Source organism: Diuraphis noxia, unplaced genomic scaffold (genome assembly GCF_037042655.1).
Source record: "Diuraphis noxia isolate RWA-SAM2 unplaced genomic scaffold, SU_Dnox_SAM2 contig0003, whole genome shotgun sequence".
Lineage (NCBI taxonomy): Eukaryota > Metazoa > Arthropoda > Insecta > Hemiptera > Aphididae > Diuraphis > Diuraphis noxia.
In genome coordinates this window covers 62,905,402-62,916,418 of record NW_028301713.1, presented here as the reverse complement: position 1 = coordinate 62,916,418, position 11,017 = coordinate 62,905,402, and the positions used below count along the sequence as shown (strand labels likewise).

At 24.2% G+C, this 11,017-nt stretch overlaps 1 protein-coding gene across 2 annotated transcripts in view; it reads left to right on the top strand.

The window, feature by feature from the left end:
* The first annotated feature begins 7,501 nt into the window (after positions 1-7,501).
* The window catches only part of Obsc (Obscurin), a 68,493-nt gene continuing 64,977 nt past the window's right edge, over positions 7,502-11,017 (top strand). The window contains exons 1-2 of one of the 2 annotated variants that reach the window (XM_089222818.1): positions 7,502-7,628; positions 7,732-7,801. The gene's annotated coding sequence lies outside the window, so the exon portion shown is untranslated. Of the gene's footprint in view, positions 7,629-7,676; positions 7,802-11,017 lie in introns of those variants that run through there. The other variant, XM_089222819.1, reaches the window with a different exon arrangement.

Sequence of the window (11,017 nt, the reverse complement as noted above, 5' to 3'; positions counted from 1 at the left end):
TATTACTCATATATTACAAACCTAAAGATTGCAGAATGCAGAATTACAGACTACAGATATACCTACCTAATTAATTTAGTTTCTTATTAGTAATATATTAACATAGTAGATTGAATTAATTTTTTCCTAAAAAATGGCATTATACATATAAAATATAGATAACATTGATAATTTTGAGTCTTTGAAAGTCTCAACTACCCATAATCATAAATAATATTTTTAAATTAAAACAAGATAAATAAAATTGTTCTTCTTTATTTAAATATAAAATTTAGTAAAAATGTCCACTTAGAATACCAAGAAAAACTAATAATCTATATATAATCTTATTTTAAATTTTCAATCCTTAGCTATAATTCAATAAAAATTAAACAATTTATACATTTTTAATTTTTAAATAATTGTGATGTTTATAAATTTTGTCAAAATTTTAACTTTAAATGCTCATAAAAGCATAATCTGAAAAACATATTAGGTCTGTATCTTTATAATATTTTTTGTATGGAACCTTGTATTAGTTGTATTAATTGTATTAAATTTTATCCTAACCCATCCATATGATATATTATTATAATTTACTACTGAGTTTTAGGGCAGGTATAAAATAAATTCAATAGCTTAAAATTAATATAATTTTTTTAGATGTACATAAGAGTTTCAAGACCTCATGAATAATACTCTTAAATCTTTAAATGCCTACCTATATGAAAGATTGAAGTCATAATTTTTTTAATTTTAATTTTAATTTTTTGGTTTTAATATGAACTACTCAAATATATGACATTTGCATGCCTTAGCTTTCAATAATGAACATTTTTATAAGCTTTTAACTTTAAAATAATTTTCACCATAATTGCTGAATACGCAGACGACAAAATAATTTATGTTTCTCTCTTTGATCCAATAATAGCTTCTTCATTCTTACAAAGTCATCTAAACATTCTAAACCTACTGTTTCCTGGGTACTCTCGGTGGCGGGTAAAAATCAATGAATTAAAATCGATCCACCACTATTCACACATGATTAATCTCCTCTAATTTTCTTAATCAATATAAACAAATACCTTCCTCAGCACCTAGGCTTATCACTTGACAAAAATACTTAGCTGTGGAAAACACTTACATAAAACAAAAACAACCTTAACCAGGGTCGGATCCAGGGGGACTAGGGGCCCTAGCCCCTCTCCAGACATATTATTTCTCAAATTTTTTTTATAATTCTGCACATCGTGATATTACTATATTTCAAATCACATATAATATATATCTGATAATATAAAAATATAACTAATATATAATATATTAAATAAGGTGGATATATATATATATACGTACACACAACATACACCACAAATTAAAAAGTTTTAATTCGTGATACATATTACACACTTTGATTTGTACGTATTATCACAGAATAGTTACTTATTACTTATTATCTTACTTCTTTGTCTTTACTATGTGTTCATAGGGAAGTTAAAGTAAACATTGAACAAATAATTGATAGATTTGGAAAAAGCGACAATGTAAAAAGACGTTTAGATTTTATTATTTAACTTAAAACATTTATAAATTAAATAATCATTAGTTTATTTATTACATTGATTGCCTATGTGTTATAGGTACCCTATACAGGGTGATTCATTTAAGTGGGTACACTAATTATCTCGAAAAGTATTTAATTTTTTCAAAATATTTTTTACATGGTTTCAAGTTGTTAAAAAATCAACGTTTTTATTAAAAAATTATATTTTTTATCCTTATCATTTTTTTAAGTTTTTTACTTTTTTGAATGACAACATAGAGTTTTTATTTCATATTCAAAGCAGAATATTTTTCCAAGTATTTTGATACATAGAAATCGAATTTGGGGCTAGTAGTTTATGAGTTATAACTGTTATAAGTATTTAAAGTTTAGACAAGCGGAGTAGTGGACAAATATTTTGCGGGGTAACCCCGTACGGCATATAAGCATACCATACATTGCTAGAGACCCACAGGAAATCGAGCGCTCTCATTGGCCGTGTTACATTGTGATAACATTCTACAATTATCAATATTCAATGTTTTAAAATTATATGTTTTTTTTGAAACTATATTAATTTAAATATTTTTGATTTATTTAATAAAAAAATAAAAAATATGATTTATCCAGCATCATTTAAACATGAAATTATCAAAAAAGAAAATGTTAATATTATTTTAAGGTGTGATGCTAAATCTATGGAGGATATTAATGTGTGGGTTGCTGAGTTAGGTAAACTTAATTATATACATTGGATCGTTCGTTCAAATTTTCCAAATGGGCAGCGAATTATGTGTTCGTAAGTATTTTAAATTGAATTTACTGAATAATAAAGTATTTATGTCATAGGAATCCTAATTAAAATAAATTGAACATTTTTCAGTAAAAAATATCCATTTATTAAGGTGTTCGCATTATATAATTTAGCTTCAAAGCTAAAAATTCAAATTACTCTTAGAGGTATCTACATACAGTCAGTTTTAAAATTTATACCTATTACATATTATAAAAATAATCTTTTACTGAAAAATGTTCAATTTATTTTAGTTGGGATTCAAATGACATAAATACTTTATTATTCAGTAAATTCAATTTAAAATACTTACGAACACATAATTCGCTGCCCATTTGGAATATTTGAACGAACGATCCAATGTGTATAATTAAGTTTACCTAACTCAGCAACCCACACATTAATATCATCCATAAATTTAGCATCACACCTTAAAAAAATATTAACATTTTCTTTTTTGATAATTTCATGTTTAAATGATGCTGGATAAATCATATTTTTTATTTTTTTATTAAATAAATCAAAAATATTCAAATTAATATAGTTTCAAAAAAAACATATAATTTTAAAACATTGAATATTGATAATTGTAGAATGTTATCACAATGTAATACAGCCAATGAGAGCGCTCGATTTCCTGTGGATCTCTAGCAATGTATGGTATGCTTATATGCACCCCGTACCACTCCACTTTGCCAATCTAAACTTTAAATACCTATAACTTTAATGAATCGTACATATTCTTTTTAAAAACAAAAATTTATATTTATAATCTCCTCTTAATCTTAAAACATATGGCGTCCAACTTTATGGTTCTTCTCAAAAATAAAATATAAATATTCCAATCTAAAAGTACTCCGCCGCATCACTAACGTCCCTCTAATCTCTATACGTATTAAATCACTCTTCATAGTGACCATTACCTAAAGGATCCTCTTATCAAAGACGTAGTCAAACAAAACTACAGCAAATCTCATACCCACTTATATTAACATACCAAATTCCTCATCTTAAATCTCGCATCCTACTCAATTCCAAGTAATCCTCGCTCCGAAGGCTAAGACAACAATGACCAAGGAACTTTATCCAACTCTAGCAATACATTAATAAAAATTGTATTTAAATTAAACTTGCTGAAGTGATATCAGAGAGTAACGTCTTCAACACATCTATTATTAAATATTATGTAGTATAATATTATGTAGCCTATAGGTACACGCCACCCATATTCTTATTGCATCTATATGTAAAACATATTATTGTTGATTTATCAAAAATAAAAAAATATATATAAAAAATTTGCAGATTTCTTGCTGTTGAAGAATTTTGAAAAAATGAATTAATAATTTTAAGAGCTCATTTAAATATTTATGGAATTGCATACAATTTTTTTTATTGCGTAAATATTCGGGTTTTTTGTTTTTATTTATTTTTACTTTTTCCCGATTTTTTGGAAAAATATTTGTCATTTTCTTTATCGGCCGTTCAAATTAGATCCAATTTCCTTCTAGAAAACACCTTCAAAGTTGATGATTCTTCTAATATTACTCTAAAAAATGTCTTTTGACATTCAAAGTATAAAATAATTAATAAAACACACATTATTGTTAACTTAAAAATTATATTTTTGTAAATTAAAGATGTATACCAAAACGTTACATATTTATGGGTTCTGTATACCTATATGCATTAATTGCTACTTGCGTTACATTAGCCATTTAGATTAATACATTATGTTGGTCCCAAAAAATTTTATGATTGAAAAATGTTATTGATTGTTCGCCAACAAGTTTTCAATGTCCTTATTTAAATTTAATTCAAATATATATGTATGTTGTACGTATATAAATATAATACATAATGTGTACGGAAGATTAAGGTGCAGGTTAATATGTAGATTGCACAGTATTCAATATAACCTACACCCACTGACCTAGTAATATTATTTTTAGAAAACAAAACATAACATGACTCTTGGCTTTAAAAATCAAGGATAAACTCCATAATCATAGATATATAGAATGTATAAACGTAAATACAGGATAAATTGATCAATAAATAATATCATCCAACGGATATAGTTATTCGACATAATAATAATTAATATTAATGAAAATATTACATTTTTAAATATTAGACAGTAAGTTAAAAAAAATCCAAATAAATTAAAGATCTAAATATGCAGTATACATACAGTCAAATAATAAAAAATGGAATTAATTGATTTAAAACTACAAACAATCATTGTTCAAATTAAAACTGTAATATTATGACCATATTAGTTCTTATATGGGTAATTACAAAAAAATTTAGTACCTACCTAAGACTTTTACTTTTATTACTATAACCGAATAAATGATTAAACTTTTGTTTACATTATCGTAATTTCAGTTTTAATAACGAAAATAATGATATAAATATTTATTAGGTGTTTATAGGAGAGCACGATACTACTATAGAAAAAGAAAATATAATGTTCAACATAGGCACTACACTATTATTAATAAAGTAGTATAAATTGTAATTGTAAATACGTGATTTCATCATGAAAAGATGGATACATATTATAAATTTAACTAAATAATTATTTAAATCATTCGGAAACCATTTTATTCAAGATTTAAAACATACTTTAGTATTTAATTTTAATATATTATTTAGCATCATATAGTAGTATAGTACAAATAATATTAGTGTTAATTTTATGATGTATAACTCTTCGAGGTATATAAAACCAAATATAGATAGGTACATCTAAAAATAATATTCCTAAAGAGGATAATTTAAATTAATCTACCGTAATTAGGTAATGATTAATAAGTTTTGAATTTTGAACAAATAAAAAACAAATTTTTTTTACTAATAAATAATAATATTTTGTTTTGTGCGTATTTTTCTAATTTTATTAGTAGAATTAATATATATCTACCAAAAATGCATACTATTTCTACGTTTTTATTTAGATTTTTATCATTTATAATTGTATTATTACGGCATAACTTTATCTCAAGGAAATAGTATTAGATAATTGGCAAACAACAGATAACTGATTATAAAAAAATTAGCATGTGCAAATCTAAAATTAGATTATATCAGATATCTGATTATTTGGAAAATATTTGGGGGGAGGGTGGTAAAATTAAAACTGTAAGCTATTATTGATATTTTATTATCATTTGCTATACATATCTATAGCCGTTTATTACTTATTAGTTACATATAGTATATGTTAGTATTATATAGGTAATGTGTATGTAATAATTTTAATCAAATAATTTTATTATTTTAGGCAATTGCTTAATTAATTATTATATTTTTGTACAAATTCTTTCAGTAATAGAAATATAAAATTAAATAATTAAATATATCAATGTAATCTGTTTAGTTTTACAAATCTTATACTTATATTTTCGAGTTTAAACAAAATGTTCTATACGATAGAAGTTTATTGAATGTGTTGTTCTTAACTCAAATAAGTTATTTTTAAATACCATATTGGTACTTATCATTTCTCATTTGTTAGACTATAATAGTGGTTTCAAGCATATATCTAACATGTACCCTTTCAGTGTGGGTGGCCTACAATAATATTTATTTCTTCAAACATCTTTATTATTATTTTTTTTTTATTAAAATAAATAATTGTTTAAAATTCAAAAACATTCAATATGTAATCTTTGTAATACCTAATATTAGATACAGCTATTGAGCTATACTATAATAATGTATTGTAATCAATAAAATAAATAAATGTATTTTATATTAAGATTAGTAAAAAAGGGTTTTTTTCCACATAACTTTTGATTTTAAGACTACTGTGTTAGTAATTTGATAGTTAACTGTACTAACTGTACAGTTTACTAACTGTAAAGAAATCTTAAATTCAAATGTCAGTTTTATAATTTATAAAATAATGTAAGTAAGTGTCTATTTACATATTTTATTATATTATTTATCATTATCGTTCTTCACTTTTTAAAAATTATCATTACCATTATTATTTATATTATTTAATGTAATTCTAAAATATACTTATCAAACTAATATGAACTTCTAAGGTTTGAAGAAATAGGTACAAAACATTTAGATAAGAATTAGAAATACTCACAGCATAAAAAATAACAGTTAGCTAAATTGAATTAGGTACATCACTTTATAGGTTATTTTTTACTACCTATGTAAAATTGGTTTTCTATCAACGAGCGAGTTTCTCCACTTTAGTAGTTTTGTGTAAGCTTGTCTAACTAAATTAGTTTTTATTACTACTTATAAGTAAGTACCACATATTATAAATTTTCCTAATTGAAATAAATAATATTTTATAAGAAATGGTTTATGTTTTTTTGATTGATTTTGTAATATTAATATAAAACGCACTTTAACATTGGGCTTACGAGGACGTGTATTTATCGCCTATCAAACATAAATTGGCGGTAAAAAATAAACAACTTAATATTTTCAAAAACACTTTTAGGTAACTATACCTATATAGTACACTATATAGTTAGATATTAAGAATAAAATGATTGATTATAATTTATTGTTATTAAATTAAAATATCTACTTTCCAACTAAACTAACCTCATCTTATTATCTTTAATTAATTTTTATATATTAAGTACATATTTTTTAAATATAAAAAAAAAATTGCGTCTGTATTTTTCAATTCTGGTTATAAATTAGAATGACATGTTTGTAATTAATTAATTTTTTTACATAATATTACTCGTATATTATGTAGGTATGTAATATATTTTCAAGGATGACTTTTTTCGTGAATCTACCATACGATATTATGTTAATGGTTATATAAATACATTTTAAAATAAAGTCAACTAGTCTAATACCTATAGTAATTTATTAACCTTAGGATATGTATATAGAGTATTGTATAGTTTAAAATTTAAATTGTGGTTTACCTAGGTTAGGTTAAGTTATATATTATATGCACTTGCAATATGATGCAGGAAACTAATCATTACGCGTATTATTACTGTTGTCATTTTTTTCTTTGTTTTCTGTTACAAATATTATATATTTAGTTAAATAAATTACAAACAATCTACAATAAATGCCAAACTATTATAATAGATACACATTTAAATGATATTGATCGAAGAACAAAACGTTTTTAAACGAACATATTCACGTATAAAATCTAAATTTGTCAGGTTAATATTGGCCAACGTTTGGCTTCGTACCAAAATATTTCAATTCGCCCTCATTTGCTATTAGCACCACTCAATCGTCGACCGCTGCTCAAAAACGCAATATTCCGCGAAATAAACTTATAAACATTTCAAAATTTATTAGGTATTATATTGATAATTTACTAAGATAAACATATCTGTTTATACACGTTAATATTTTGTTTAATTAAATGTAAAATTGTTATTGAGTTTATTTATGTTTTTAGTTTTTGTCAGTATTAGTGAGTGTAATGTGAACAATTTTTGAACATATTGTATTTCAAGACGCCTCACTAGGTATGTTATAACTTACTAATAATTAATTATATTATTATGTGTAATCTAACGTATTTAAATACGATATGTCTGAGCACAAATATTATTTATTTTATTTTTCTGTAAATTGTAATTTCACTACTTGAAAATAAAATAAAGTAATATTTTTATTATTATTATAATTTATAATACTAAACATTAGAATATTCGTATAGAATTAATTTTCACAAATTTAAAAGTGTAAAATATTACATTAATGTGTCTTAATTTATTAGGTACTAAATATTTTTAATGGTTAACACATAGTCCATATTATTTATGTGCTTATAATATACCTATTTATTAATGAATCTAATTATTAATAATACAAGATAACATGCAATGAATAAAAACTATCTGTCTTTATGTCTTGCCTAATATATAGTTTCCGTAAATTTTAACCCATATACATAATAATAATTTTTGGTAACAATTTTAGTAGATAAATAAAAGTTATTTTATTTTATATGGATTATAAAGTAACCTTATAATATTTAAAAATCGATGACCTAATCAATAAGGAAATATAAAGATTTATAAGATCGTTCAGATTATACAAGTAGAAATATAGCGATTAAAAAATGTGAATCTAAAAATAATGTTGTTTATCCTGTTAAGGCAGCCCTGCTAAATTACACGGGTACCGTGTATCTTTGTTTCTTGCCAACATACAATTGGAAGCTCTTATTTATTTTTGCAAAGTAATTTATGAAAAGGTAAATAAAATAAAATCGCAAGTCTATTAATTCGATTAAGTTTTTAATCTCCATGTACTTATTAATATAATATAATATTATGATGTACAGCAATAAAGCATATTCAATAATATGTTTCTTGCCGTCAATAAGTTTTTCTAAATGTTAGCAAATCATTACTGTATCAGCCAAAAACTATGAGATATAGTAAAGGGCTTTTTTTCATAAAAAAATACATTAATTTTTAGAAATCTTTAGGTATCTAGTGATGAATTTTAAAATTTGTGAGCAAAATATTATAAAATTATCATTGATTATATGTCATACGTTTGTATATTATCTACCAAAAATCTTAATTGTTTCGTACTAAGAACGTATGGCATTTATAATAATTATTATTTATTTGAAAATTGATGATTTAAATATCCGAATAAAACTAAACTACATTAGTACCTATTATTTATTGCAAAAAGCGAGGAAAAATAAGCATACGTGAAAGAAGATAATAACTATCAAAATATTTTACATCAATGCATATTTTGATATAAAAAGTGTATATAATACTTAATAAGATATAAGAACAATAATAAAGAGAGGATGGATAAAGTTAGTTGTGTACAATTTATTTTTCACCTACTGAACTAAATTTTCTGAGCGTCCTTGGCAAAGAGTTAAGTAGATATAAAATACGTAGGTAGGTACAGTGGCGTATACAGAATTTTTTTTAGGGGGGAGGGGGCACACACTGTCAAAAATTTTCCATATACTCTCTGCTAACAAAAATAAAAAAGAAAATCAACAAATTATTTAATGTTTTTATAGTCAGTCATAAGTAGTAGCTTAATAATAAAAACTGAAGTCCAAAAAAATTATAAGGGTATAAAAATATAAAATAGTAACAATTGTATAAAATTATTTTGACCAATTTGTGAGTTTTCTTGGTGCTTTTTTGTACAATCCTCAATGATTTCACTTTTTGAATTAACCGATGTTTCATTTATGTTTACTAAAGCAAAGCTAATCTATTTAGTCTATTTTCAGTCATTATTGATCTTAAGTATGTTTTTAGTCTTTCTAAGGTAAAAACGTACGTTTTGGCGAAGTTGTTGTAACAGGAAGATTTGTAAATATTTACATATTTTTTTAATTTTTTTTTTTTTTTTTTATATTAGGCACAAACCACTATATCTGTACAATAACATAAAGTCTCAATAGCGGTTTAAGGTTTATTCACTATGCTATTTTGTTTTTTGTTCATCGTTTTTCCATTGATTTTGTTATGCTATATACATAATTGAATAATTCAGTCTTATATTTAATATAACAGTTGCATTTAACGGAATATCATTTTCGCATATTTTTGTAGCCTCTAAAATAGTTATGATATTTTTCTTAACTTTTGATCAAACTATGTACTTAATTCACATATAATTTTGTCATAAAATAAAATAAATATGTATATTTTGTAATAATTTTTTAGGATTTTAACATTCACATTAACTCATTATTTTTCACAAATTCAAGGTATTTTAAATTTTAATATCGATGTCTATTTTAGAAGCAATCTTATGTACTTCACTAAATATATTTTTTAAATGACTATCAACACCTCTAAAAATAGATTCCAAAGATTCTCGTACAGTTATGAAATCATTTAGTATGTGTTCATGTATACAAAGAAATATGAATCTTAAAAAAAAAAAAAATAGCAAATACAACTAATGAGAGGGGACTTTGGCCCCTGTGACTTTTCCTCCGGATACGCCACTTCGTAGGTACCTATATATGGGTTTTACCCCCCCCCCCCCCAAAGTACCAACTAGATTCACTTTCTGATCGAACGAGGTACTGGTCGAAAATTGAAGCACTTTTACTGCCCCAAAACGTGATGACGGCACACAAAAAAAACACACACACATCATGATGGTAAAATCAATACATTCCTCGTTCTGCTCAGAATATGAAATGAATAGGTCACAGAAAGGAGAATTCACGCAAAAACGAACATTTTGATAATTTTAGATTTCGCAATAAGTGGTCTTATCAATTATATGGAAAATAAAATGAATGATGAAACGTCTCCCAACTAGTCCCAAGAGTGAGTCGCTATATAAGAGCAGTCTGTCTCTCATTCACATTCCGGATCACGACACCTTGTTTTGGTTAATATAGGAATATAGGTATATTCATTTTTATATTATTTATGATAGTTTGAAAGAAGTTATAGTAATATGATAATAAAATGAAAACATATTTAAATTTGACACGATGTTTATTTGAGATTGATAAACCCAATTTTTCAAATATCTTCTCTTATTCTTCTTCTGCAATATGATTTTAAAATTTCAAAATTTAAGAATTTTTAAATTATAACTATACGAAATTAATAATATTTGCGAAAGAGATTGATTTCAGATTATATTCATAACGAATTTGAATAATTTTTCAAATTTTATTTTATATTATTAATGCTTTGTTATATGATGGATACTGGATAGTGCTG